A 13,668-nucleotide genomic window follows, 5' to 3' on the forward strand; every position below is an offset into this window, starting at 1 on the left:
GGCCCCCTGAGGGCAACCACAATGTTGATGCGGCCCTCCATGAAATTGAGTTTGACACCCCTGCTTTAGAATTTGGGGGTTGGGGTGGGCGGGTATGTAGATTTTAGGTGTCTTTGTCTTCCTAATCTTTTCAGTTTCTAGCTGGAAGGCTCAAGCCTTTTTTCTGAAAGGGTTATATTGGATTTGCATTTCTAAAAGCTGGGTTTTCTGCTTGGGGGGAGCGGGGCTGGGGCTAGTTTCTGTCTTTTTAAAGATCTTCTCCATTATTCCTTTGGGGAAATATATTCTGCCTTTTTGAACGTTCCCCAAAATATTTCTTTCTCTGGATTCTTCCCACACTACATTCTGTGGAATGTGAGACCTCTGCTATAGTAGTGTGTTAAAGGTCGAAGCATTCAGTGTTGCACTTGAGTGCTTCTGAAGGTGGGAATCTGACACGTGAGCGGTGATTAATGAAACAAGGTACATTATTATGTCAGAAAGGAGATGTATGCATAGGAAATACTGACAGAAGGGAACATTAGTAGCTCAGGGTTAACACGAGGGGGTCCTTGGTGCTCTCTGAGCTTGGTGCTTTTCTTGCAGACATTTCATTATTCAACTAGGCAACATCATCAATGCATCATTCAGTGATAATGAAACATCTGCAAGAAAACAACTGCATAGGAAATATATTATAGCAGTGCTTTTCAAACTTGGCAACTTGAAGATTTGTGGACGCCGACTCCCAATGCGCACAACTCCCAATACTCTCTCTATTTTCTCCGAAGGGAAATGAAGGTATAATCAGAAGCATGGAGCTGCAACTCAAACTAAACCAAGGAGAACACTTAGTAATTTAAATCAATTCAGATCTCCAGGGTTAGATGAATTACATTTTAGGATCCTGAAGGGAGTAACAGAGACAAATACAGAAGTCTTAATTATAATCTTTGAGAACTGGTCCAGGTTTCAAAAGACCTGGCAGAGATATCTTTAAAAAAAACACACAAAAGAAAGGTCCTGATAAAGGTAACCCTGGATTTACAACCATTTGTTTAGTGGCCGTTTGAAGTTACAACGGCACTGAAGTGATTTTTGATCATTTTTCACACTTACAAGCACTTGGCAACTGACATGTATTTCTGATGGCTGCACTGTCCCAGGGTCACGAGCTTTTGTGACCTTCTGACAAGCAAAATCAATGGGTAAGCCCATTTCATTTAACAACTGTGTTACTAACTTAAGAACTGCAGTGATTCACTTAACAACTGTGGCATGGAAAGTCATAAAATGGGGCAAAATTTGCTTAGCGACTGTCTTGCTTTGCAACAGAAATGTTCTGCTCAGTTGTGGTCATAAGCAAGGTCTAGCTGTAGCAGGAACTATCAACCTTAAACTACGTTCCTTTTAAATTCCCTTCAATAAAGGATTACTGATGCTGCTTGCCATCTGTCCAAAATGGCTTTTCAGATAATAATAATAATAATAATAATAATAATAATAATAATAATAATAATAATAATAATAATAAATTAAATAATTGATAAAGTTAAACTGCTCTGGGACTTCAGAATTCAAACAGACAAGCACCTGCAACATAACACCCCAGACTTAACAATTGTCGATAAGAAAGACAAAAAAGTCTGGATAGTGGACGTGGCAGTGCTTGGAGACAGCAGAATAGACGAGAAAGAACTGGAGAAGATAACAAAATACAAAGACCTACAAATAGAAATAGAAAGACTGTGGCAAAGGCAAGCAAGGGTAGTACCAATAGTAATAGGTGTCTTGGGAGCACCACTTGAACACCATTGGCATTGACAAATTTGCCATTAGTCAATTGCAAAAGGTGGTCTTACTAGGAACCGCTTCCATCCTGTGACAATATCTGTAATACCATCAAACATCCACATCTGCCTATCCCAGGTCCTTGGTAAGGACTCGATAGGTAGACAAAAATGCCAAATCCAGTCGGAACATCTGGATGACTGTGCGATGATCAATAATAATATTAATAATAAAATGGAAGGGACTTGGAGGTCATCTAGTCCAACCCCCTGCTCAGGCAGGAAACCCTATACATTTCAGACAAATGGCTGTCCAGTCTCTTCTTAAAAACTTCCAGTGTAGGAGCATTCACAACTTCTGGAGGTAGCTTGTTCCACTGATTAATTGTTCTGTCAGGAAATTCCTCCTTGGTTCTAGGTTGCTTCTTCTCTTTGGTTAGTTTCCATCCGTTGCTTCTTGTCCTGCCTTCAGGTGCTTTGGAGAATAGCTTGACTGCCTCTAAATCCTCCCCTGAATAGGGGGGAATGGACTACTACATAACCCTCAAGTTTCTTTACAGTTCTATGAAATATGTAATAAATAGTTAATGAAGCGGAATAATTTTAAGTAAAGGCAGTTCTGATTTGATATAAAATATTTCTCATAATCTGTTCCCTTTAGATAGAAACTTTAAAACTTCACTGAGCAGGAAAGAGGATTTTGTTGTTGTTGTTCTTTTAAGTGATTGATATTTAAATCAGCATAGTTCACTTTGCACCTATGAACCATTTCATTTATTTCTTGCGAACATGCACTTTGTGCATTCAAGAGTAAAACCCTGGTTCTGTTTAATCTTGTCATATTTTGGGTAGCTTGCATTATAAAGAAAATGTAGGAAGAGAAAGCTTTGACAAACAGAAATGGCAGAAGCAATAAATAATTTCTAAAGGTAGATTAAGCCCAGAAAGTGCAAAACTAACACGAACTATTTTGTTGTATTATTCCTGAGCTTTCATTTGCATTTAAATTAAAATTTCAGTTTTTAAATCATGAGGGTATTAATATAAAACTGCAATTTAGTACACTGTCACTCTGCATTGCCTTTAGAAAATGATTTTGTGACTTTTAGTTATTATTTAACCCACGGGCACACACAGATTGATAGTTGCTATTGTTATCAAAGACCAACACACTTTCTTGAGTCACTATGACTTGCAATATTTACTGTCCTCTGAATTCCCATAGTGTTTTTTTAACAGGACGCCAGGCCTTTGGTGAACCAATATTTAGCGTAAAATTCTTTACTTGCTGAATTTTGACAGAAAGTGGAGCTTAAAGTTAGGCTTATATCCACAGATTTTTCATTAAAGTCAATGCCCGAGTTAGATTGAGTTTCAGTGATTAAATGTGCTTCTTAATTTGCATTGTGGTTGAAAGAAAGTGAGCACATTGGATTTTGAAGAAGCAGGATAGGGGGAGTACAGTATTGATGTTGGGGAAGACTCCTGGCGATGGTGGGTTCCATGGTGCTCCATGATGGTGGCTTTCTTGCAGACGTTTCATCACCAAACTAGGTAACATCATCAGTGCTGGTCAAGTACTGAAACAAGAAAATCACCAAACTCTGGGAGCACCAAAGAAAACCACAGTTCGGCCCTGAGCCACAAATGATCTCTTCTATATGTCGTCCTGAGAATACCGTGGCCAGCTAAGAAAACAAACTTTGGAGTTGAGTGACTGTAATAATAAATAAGCAAATCCTTGAAGAAATTGTCCCAGAGTTCTCACTTGAGGGACAAATTACAAGGGTCAACTCATATTGTGTACCTCCAAAACATTATGGGAAGATCCAACATCCTGAAGAACACTAATGCTGGGAAAGGTGGAAGGAAAGAGACGACAACAACCAGCAACAGGGTGAATAGACTCAGTTACAGATAGTCCTTGACTTAACAACCATTCACTGTTTGAAGTTACAGTGGCAATGAGGAAAAAAATGACTTATGACAATTTTCCACACTTAAGACTGTTGCTGCACACCCATGGTCATCTGATCAAAATTCAGGCACTTAGCAACTGTCTCATATTTATGACGGTTGCAGTGTCACGGGCTTACCCTTTGCAAACTTCTGACAAGCAACTCCATGGGGAAGCCAGATTCGTTTAACAGCCATGCAACTAACTTAGGTGCAGTAATTCATTTAACAAGCGTGGCAGGAAAGATCACAACAGAGGGCAAAATTCATTGAATTATTGTCTTGCTTAGTAACAGAAATTTTGGGCTCAAATGTGGTTGTAAATCAAGGACTAGAGCTGTGATATGTGTACACATTGGAAGATCTGAAAGAAAATGGGAAAATCTTACCTACAGTATGTGGTCACTAAGAGTCAATAACAACCTGATGGTACATAATCAAAAAGTGAACATATGTTGTTTTTTGCCAAAATACTATTAATGTTGGGATGTAATCATTGCTTTGATCCCACTCTAGGGGAGTTCATTTCCAATTTTTCTCCTTCACTTTCTTTGTTTTTGGGTTAGTCTAATGGTTGTAAGAATGGTTTCAATATAATTGAAATAATTGAACTGAATATTGAATCTATTGAATATAATTTCAGTATAATTGTTATTGTTAGGTACACCGAGGGATGGAAAAGTCAGAGCAACGATGTTGTCATAACTCAAGAAGATTTAATAACATGTACAAGTTATTTGCCTTGATGGAAAAGTGAACTACTCTTATAGACAAACTATAACCTGTTGGACCATCCTTTGAGAGAAAGGTAGTAATGGAGGAATAATGGTAATGGTAGACAAACTTCAATAGTAAAGGTAAAGGATCCCCTGGGGATCTTACTCCACTAGTCATTGCTGACTATACAGGTTGGGGCTCATCTCCATTTCAAGGCAACTGAGCTAGCGCTGTCCAAAGACATTTTTGTGATCATATGGACAGCATGACATCACGGAGCACTGTTAGCTTTCCACTGAAGTGGTACCTGTTTATCTACTTGCATTTGCATGCTTTCAAACTGCTAGTTTGGCAGGAGCTGAGGCAAGTAATGGGAGCTCACCCTGTCACATGGTGCTCAGGTCTCAAACCTGGGCTGCCGCCTTTCTAGCTGACAAATTTAGTTACATAAAGAGATAAACAGAATGACCACAGGCTGGCAAAAAAGGAGGAGGAGGAGGTATTTCTGATTTCCTGCCAGCTTCCCCATTGACTTTGCTTGTGGCTGAGAATTTAACCGTGCGTTTTAGTAGTACATAGACAAGTAGCATAAATATTACTACTTGGCTTGATCAGTTCCTCATTTTAGAGCATTCAGTTTCGTTGGCTCCTACATTGGGTCACTGATATATTTTCAGAAGCTACGCAAAATATATGCCTATTTTCATGGCTCTTTCTCCATATATGTGTGTGCTTGTCTGCTAAGCTATGCATCCTTCCAAACCATGTTTTTGAGTGCATTTTTCTGGGTGCTTTTACATAATAATGGCCTGGGGTGTGTACTTTTCTTAACACTGGCATTGCCCATCACAGGTACCCATTAGAATTTAGGTCCAGGGGTTTGTGTCTTTTTAATAGTGGGGCCTTGAAATATTAAGGCATATTATATGCTTGCATAGCTGGACATTGTTGCCCATGGCAACAGTTCCATGGATTTCCACACACAAACATCCTTTGGTGAGTTCTTATTAATGTATGAAAAGAGAAAGCAATGAGTCATCTTCTCAAAGTTGTGTATTGAAGATACAGTAATTGCATTTTTTTTTTTGCAGAGACCTGCACATGGTATCATCAGTTTTGGATTTTTAATATATATTGACCATGCATGATGAGCTGTTGTCTTTTTCTTTTGGAGAATTAAAAGACTTGCAACTCCAGATAATGGTGGTGATAAAAAGTTAGTGGGAAGACACAGGAATATATATCCAGAAAAAAAAACAGAAGGTAATTTTCTGCTTCCCTGCTCAGCTATGAATGCAAAAATCATTTGCTTGACTTTCACATTGCATCACTCATACATCTGTCCTATCTTCTTTTCGAATGAATCTCATTATTAATTTATCCCATTCTTAATTCAGTGGCAAAGGTTTGATGCAGCTGCTCTCTAGGTGAAAAAAATACAATCAGCCCTCAACACATCACGGTAATTCAGTCTGGAATTACAGTAATAAATCATTACAATTATAAGTTGAGGCATCACATGAGTAGACCCGATTTTTCAACAGTTTTTGCAGCCGTCGCTAAATGAACACCACAGTCCTTAAATCAATTTTCCTCAACAGTGGGGATTTTTTTGCCAGAAACTGGAAGTAAACATTGGAAATTGGCCAAAAAAAAAACAACCAATGGCAAATTGTGGTCATGTGACCATGAGATGCTGCAAACAGCTATAAAAGTTCTTAATTTTTGTAATTGTTGTATTGTTATTTTGAAAACCTTGTGAACTGCTCTGAGTCCTATGGGAGAAGGGCGGTATATAAGTCTAATAAAGATCAAGATAAAGATAAAAGTGAGCCAGTTGCCAAAATACAAATCACATGATCACAAGGAAGGTGAGGTCACCATACCATGTTTTCCCCAAAATAAGACCCAGACTTATATTTTTTTTGCCTCCAAAAGAGGCAGTGGGTCTTATTTTGGGGAAATGTCTTATTTTTCCCCTGACACCTGTCTCGCCTTGTGGCAGCTGCAGCAACAGCCCCGTCCAGCTGGGGAATTCTGGGAGTTGAAGTCCAGATCTCTTAAAGTTGCTCAGGTTGAGAAACACTGCTTTACATCATCCCAAACAGATGAAAATCCAGCCTTGTTGGCAAAAACCCCAGTGAAGGGGAAAAAAACCTACCATGCGGGACCTACCCCATGACTGACAGCTCTTCCTATCAAGAAATTCTTTCTAATGCAGACCAGTTCCTGGGGACTTCTGTCAAGTAGACTCTTCTTCTTGCTATCAGAAGGATCTCATTGGATTGAAGACCTTTGGCTTGGTTCTGACACTTTTCTGGAATGTTTGATGGACATATCTGGATGGTTCTATGAAGTCTACAGCTGTGATGGTGAGTGGAAAAAAGTTGACTTCTAGTTAAGAGCTGCGTGTGAAATTTGGGTTCCAAAGGGAGAAAGTGCTGGGGAACATTGCAGATATTGGTCATCCGTACTAAACTTGTCCAAAATTTTGCAGCAGTTTCAAATTCCCCCCAAAAGTTGTATCTGCTTTCAAAGTTTCAGATGATGCATTGTTTGTACTTTGCACCTTTTCCACTTCTGTTCTGAAGTGCTGCACAGTCCTGATAATTCGTTTAAATCAGGCCCTAGTAATGGGTGCGTGTCTTAAAATCCATTTTTCAATAAGTTCTACCGGGGGGGGGGACGCAGTGGTTCAGTGGGTTAGGACGCTGAGCTTGTCGATCAGAAGATCGGCAGTTTGGCGGGTCGAATCCCGAGTGCCGCGTAACAGAGTAAGCACCTGTTACTCGTCCCAGCTTCTGCCAACCTAGCAGTTTGAAAGCACGTAAAAATGCAAGTAGAAAAATAGGGACCACTCCGGTGGGAAGGTAACAGCGTTCTGTGCGCCTTTGGCGTCTAGTCATGCCGGCCACATGACCATGGAGACGTCCTCAGACAAGCGCTGGCTCTTCGGCTTTGAAACGGAAATGAGCACCGGCCCCTAGAGTCGGAAACGACTAGCACGCGTGTGCGGGGGAACCTTTACCTTTACCTTTTACCCGGGGGGGGGCATCCAAAGAATCATGATAGCAACTGCAGCCACATGATTATAGCCCCATTCCTTTTTTTTGTACATGTGTCAATGCATCTGCTGCCGGGAACGAATTCCCATCGCCCAGTACACTCACACAGAGAAGGCCTCCTCAGGGTACCGTCGGCTAGACAATGTCGGCTGGCAAACCCCAGGGGGAGGGCCTTCTCTGTGGGAGCGCCAGCCCTATGGAACCAACTCCCCCTTGAGCTTCAGATGGCCCCGGATCTCCGGTCCTTTCGCCGCGGCCTCAAAACACTCCTTTTCCACCTGGCTGACCTGGACTGACAGGGATTTTAATTATGTTTACAATTTTTAACTCTAATCTTTAATTTATTTTAATTTTTAATTTTAATTTATTGTACAGAGACCTTTAATTTTGTTGTTGTTAGCCGCCCTGAGTCCTTCGGGAGATAGGGCGGGATATAAGTCCCATTAATAAATAAATAAATAAATATCATGTTCCTGTTGTTTGATCTTTTTTTTTACTGATTTCATTTTAAAACAAAGCAAAATAGAAGTGTCAACATTATCAGATACTCAACATGTCTGTTTCATTGCTTACTTTCTGTTTTGTTTTGCATTTAGTAGAAAATTATGCTACTAAATTCTGATGATGTGATTTGAAAAAATTCAGAGAGCTGCTGTTTCATCTGAGTGTTCTTACACACACACACACACACACACACACACACAGAGAGAGAGAGAGAGAGAGAGAACACAAAAACAGCTTGTATTGAAGAAAAAGTTTCAGCCAATCTATTTTTCCAATTGTGACATGTTTAAGCACATTGACTTAACTATGTTTCATCCTCTTAACTACAACTCAATTACTAGGTTTCTCTGCTTGTTTTAAAAATTGCTGCAGGCATAATATTCTTGGACAGGAAGAGGACAATCATTCTGATAAGATTCAGTGCACAACACTCTCTTGTTGGTACTTATGGGTATGCTTCTCCTTTTATTTAACAGTGGGGGCCCATTAAAATGTGCTCATCTCATGTACAGTCTGCAGCTTCAAATAGCAATAGCATGTAGACTTATAAACCGTTCCATAGTGCTTTACAACTCTCTCTAAGCAGTTTACAAAGTCAGCATATTGTCCCTTACAATCTGGGTCCTCATTTTAGAAGGATGGAAGGCTGAGTCAACCTTGAACCGGTCAGGATCAAACTCCTGGCTGTGGGCAGAATTAGCCTGCTAGATTGCATTCTAACCACCGCACCACCACAGTACCATTCAGGACTGTCTCAATTCATTCTATATCCAGATCTTTGCCCACCAACCCCACCCCCCTAAAGCAGTAACATAAAATCTCAGTTAAAAACCTCTTCAAGTGGTACAAAATTCCTATAGAAAAATTTTTCCTGGCAAAAGAACTGAAATTGTTCCAGTTTCTTCTAGAATTCTAAATTTGCACAAGTGCTGGAATTTTTTGCTCATCCCCTGTCCACGTACCAAGCAATCCTGCTTAGTTTCTGAGGCCAGATAAGCTTGGCAGGAGGGCTCTGTCATATGCCTAGGAAAATGGGTTGACATATTATAAGAACATTCATTACTCAAAGCTTAATGCATTTTGTATTGTACCAACCCAACCATTATCAACATATGACCATTGAGGGGATGATTTCAAAAATACCAGGGCGATAAGAAAGATAACCTCTAGGTATCTGCATGCAAGCCACCTGGAGATTTTCTGGCTGTGGGTTTCCTGAGTCAATGTTCAGGTTTAATTGGATTGAAACTGAAGACAGGCTACAGAAAAGTATGGAGAAAAGATTTGTTTTTTCTACCCTTTGATGAGATTTCAACAATGCTTTTTCTTTCCGTCTTTTGTGAAAGGTCAGACCTGATTTTATTTCTTGAGTGAAATGAATAATTTATGCAGTCACTCAAGAGAACAATACCTCTTTAAAAGGTAGAGGCCTCTTCAGCTGAACTGAAGCACTCATGTTAACACCACCTGATTTTTCTTGGCAGTGCTGCAGAAGGGGCTTCATGCTACGTTCCTCAGGAAACGTTTATTTATTTCCTAAACCAGCCTATGGACCATAAGAAAGGCTGAGCGCCAAATAATTGAGGCCTTTGAACTATGGTGCTGGAGAAGACTCCTGCAAGTCCCTTGGGCTGCAAGGCGATCAAACCGGTCAGTCCTAGAGGAGGTCAACCCTGACTGCTCTTTAGAAGGCCAGATCCTGAAGTTGAAACTCAAATACTTTGGCCACCTAATGAGAAGGAAGGATTCACTGGAGAAGAGCCTAATGCTGGGAAAGATTGAGGGCAATAGAAGAAGGAGACGACAGAGAATGAGGTGGCTGGATAGAGTCACTGAAGCAGTAGGCGTGAAACCTAATTGGGCTCCAGAAGATGGTAGAGGACAGGAAAGCCTGGAGGAACGTTGTCCATGGGGTCGCGATGGGTCGGACACGACTTCGCAACTAACAATAACAACAAAGCCAGCCTACACATTGATATGTCCACATAGTCTCCTAAACAGGCATTCAACAGCTTTGATCCCGCTTTAACCTTTTGCAGATCGGTTAGATTGGCCACAGGGCACCAGTTATCAATAAAATCCTAGAATTCCCCAGCCACACAGCTTAAAATTGCTGAGGTTGAAAAACACTGCACTAATGTCCCCCATCCAAGTATTTCAGTTCAAAAGCCCAACAGGCATATCTTACACATAGATCTTGTTGGTATGGCATTCTGAATTAGATCACAGGTCTAAGAACGTCTTAACCAAACCAAATAACTTTCCTGCCCAATTTGACCATCTCACTTAAACAACAGAGAAATTGGTTCATTCTCGCATTTTGAAGATGAGGGGTTTTGCTGATATCAACACACTGGGCAAGTTGGCAGCTGGTAGCAGGCTCTTCCCACCCCTCAAGCATTAATTAATTAAATATTAAATTAATAAATTCACTCATTCGCTCCATTCAACCATTCAGTTCCTTTGTTCATTCACTTACTCCCTCCATCCATTCATTCTCTGCGTTCATTCAGTTAAATTCATTCATTCAGTTAAAGGGGACAATTTAGGACTTCTACTTCAACCCCTTACTCAGTACAGGAATCCAAATAAAATTGGGAACTTCCACATTGGGGAGGGGGATGTTGTCAAAAAAGTTGAAAATGTGGCTGTAGAATCTTCTTGACTTTTTCGCCCACAGTGAACACTTTTGGTTTAGCCTCTATTGAAATACAATCAATGAGTAACTTTTCTGTGTACTTGATTCAAGTTCTGAACTGCTACCAGCCATCCATCTTTCCTAATATTCATCTGAATCTGTCTTTCTGCAATGTAAATCTATTATTCTCCTCCATTCCTTCTACTTCCTTATTTTTGTGAAAAGAAAGACTCTATCACCGGTCCAGTTATTGCCTGTTCATTCCTATGCCTTTGTTTCTGCTTTTTAAATGCATAATTTTTGTTCATACATTTTTCTAACCCTTCACAATCTCTTGAATGTTGTTTCTCTTCTTCCAGTTTGGGGTCACTGCAAATTTTGCCTTCACCTCCTTGTGCAAATTATTCTTTAAAAAAATTGAAAATAATAGAGATTGGATTGAAACTTGAATAGCAGTGCCCTTACTTGTTATCTTCCTCACTGGTGGAAGAATTGTTCATGAATATTCTTTGAATACAATTTTTGCTTAATCATCCTGCTCTGCACCTTTCAGGTTAGTCCTGCAGGGCAAATCCATGGTGACTTCTGGTAACGTTTAGTGCCTTCTTTCCAAGGTGCTTATGTATCAATTGCTTTATGATCTGCTTTAGAATCTCTCCAGGGTTCAGTGTTGGAGTGATTTGCCCCCATTTCCCCTGGTGAGTCAATTTCTAGGATTACTCAAAGATTATTCATAAAATCTTGGCCAGGTCATCATCAGTTTTCCTCAGAACTCTCGTTCGCATTTCTTCTGGCCCTGGAAATTTAAAGTCATTCATAAATATTTCTTTGTCATGACCTGATCAATCCCAAGCATCAGTCCTTCTTCCTGAACTTCGTGGTTTTGATGGAACATGCATTCTCTTTCTTCTGGGGAACATCAAACCACTCAGAACAGCAGGAGACTGGAGAGGGGTAAATTGTGTAGTGGTAGCGGCAAAAATAAAAAGGAAATATGGGTATTGGCTGATTCTTTGTCCTCTAACATCTCTGCCCTCCCCAGTGTTGTTCTACAAACTTTTAGCCTAAGATCTTTCCTGTAGACCTGAATAATAGATGCACACTGCCCTTAAAAATGATAATAACATCTTTCAGTTAAAATTGATTCCATGTATCCCTATGGACACAACCATAAAGTTTTCTGGGCAACAATACAGAAGTATTTTGCCATTGTTATTTTTCCCCCAAGATGTTGGCAAAGCCTTTCCTTGTCTTTCCACATTGAACTCTATTCCAAGCAATGTGTTCTAAATGGATGAAGCATTGCATGGAAAACAACAATCTGCTTTTTATGCATGTAAATCAGTTCTCTATTCTATGATGCCATTTAACAGGATAACAGAGTTGGAAGGATCCTAAGAGGTCTTCTAGTCCAAAGCCCTGCTCAAGCAGGAGACCCTATACTACAGTATTTCAAACAAATGGTTGTCCAATCTCAACCGCAACCTCCGAAGGAAAGCCATTCCACTGATTAATTGTTCTAACTGTCCAGAAATTTCTCCTTAGTTCAGGATTGGTTCTCTCCTTGATTAATTTCCATCCATTGCTTCTTTTTCTGCCTTCAGGTGCTTTGGAGAAGAAGTTGACCCCTTTCTTCTTTGGGGCAGCCCCTCAAGTATTGGCACACTACTATCATGTCATAATATCATATCGTGTTAGGGCTATAGACAGTCTATGTTACTATTACTGTCCACTGTTTCTATTACAAGTTATCTTAGAGATTATTATTGTCTGAAAACATTCTATGAGCAGGATAACACCCCAATGCAGCCAGACTGGAACCTTAATGCCACTGAAGGCAACAGAGGACAGTTATGAGTGTGGCCCAGCGTTAACAAATAGTTTTGAATGGGATGAAAATTACACAAAGTGAGTTATTTCTTAGCGTTTTGCAAAATCCTTACCCTAAACTCTGCCATAATTATGGCAAAAAAAGTAAAATTGGATGTGACTTGCTTAACAATCACCTTACTTAGTAACAGAATTTCTAATCCCCATTGTGGACATAGGTCAAGAACTACTTCTATATGCAAAAACAACACATTCCACCCATGAGTTTCCACAACCTTTTTAAAAATATTTTTTAAAGCAAATTGTCTAAAGGTTTGTTTTGAAGCCATTCACATCAAACTGAATGAGAACTGAAAGAAAAATGCTAAAGCCAGTTCTCGATCAACCTAATAAAAAGGAAATATCGCATAATTCATTGACTGCATTTTATTGAGCCCACTATGCCACTGAAATATGAATCCTCCTTAACTTGACAAATGATTTCACATCAACCCCTGTTCCAGACAACGCCCTAAATGGATTAGAGATTGTATGGGGAATGCAAAGGGCCACCTGATTTGCAGCTTCTATGAGGGTCAGGCAATAATAGCAATACAGAAGTGGCTGAACACCCAACACTTAAGCAACCTATGTAAGTCATGCCTGCTGGACCAGACTAAATGCCTATGCAGTCCAGCATTCTGTTTTCACAGAGGCCAACAAGATGCTTCTAGGAAGTTGTCAAGCAGGACACAAGTGCATCTGCAATCTTTCAGCTCTGCCTCACGCAATCTCAGTTGCCTAAAGCCCAAGGAGCTGCCTTCTGAGTAACCATGGAGTACTGGTACAGGTTCATATCTACAGTGAAGAACAATCAGTTACATCTTTGTTCCATGATAGAGTTCCTGAGCAGATGTACCAAAATGTTGCAGAGTCTCTTGCAGGTACATATAACAGAACAGTCAGGAAAACACCCAAGACGTGTTTACAAGGAAGGATTTTGGGCTGCTCAAGACCCTGGTTTGAATTTGTAGTCTCCACTATTTATGTTGCTTTGTGATGGTGCAACATTGAGGAAAATGAGACTTTGCAAGGAGGTCGCTCGCCATGGATCATGGGGAAAGCCAGGATGAAATGTTTTTGTCAGTTTCCAGTGTTCAATCTCTTTCCATCTAGAGTTCATAGTTCTCTGGAACCAGGAAACCAACTC

This window comes from Vipera ursinii (genome assembly GCF_947247035.1).
Source record: "Vipera ursinii genome assembly, chromosome: 9".
NCBI classification, from domain to species: Eukaryota; Metazoa; Chordata; class Lepidosauria; order Squamata; family Viperidae; genus Vipera; species Vipera ursinii.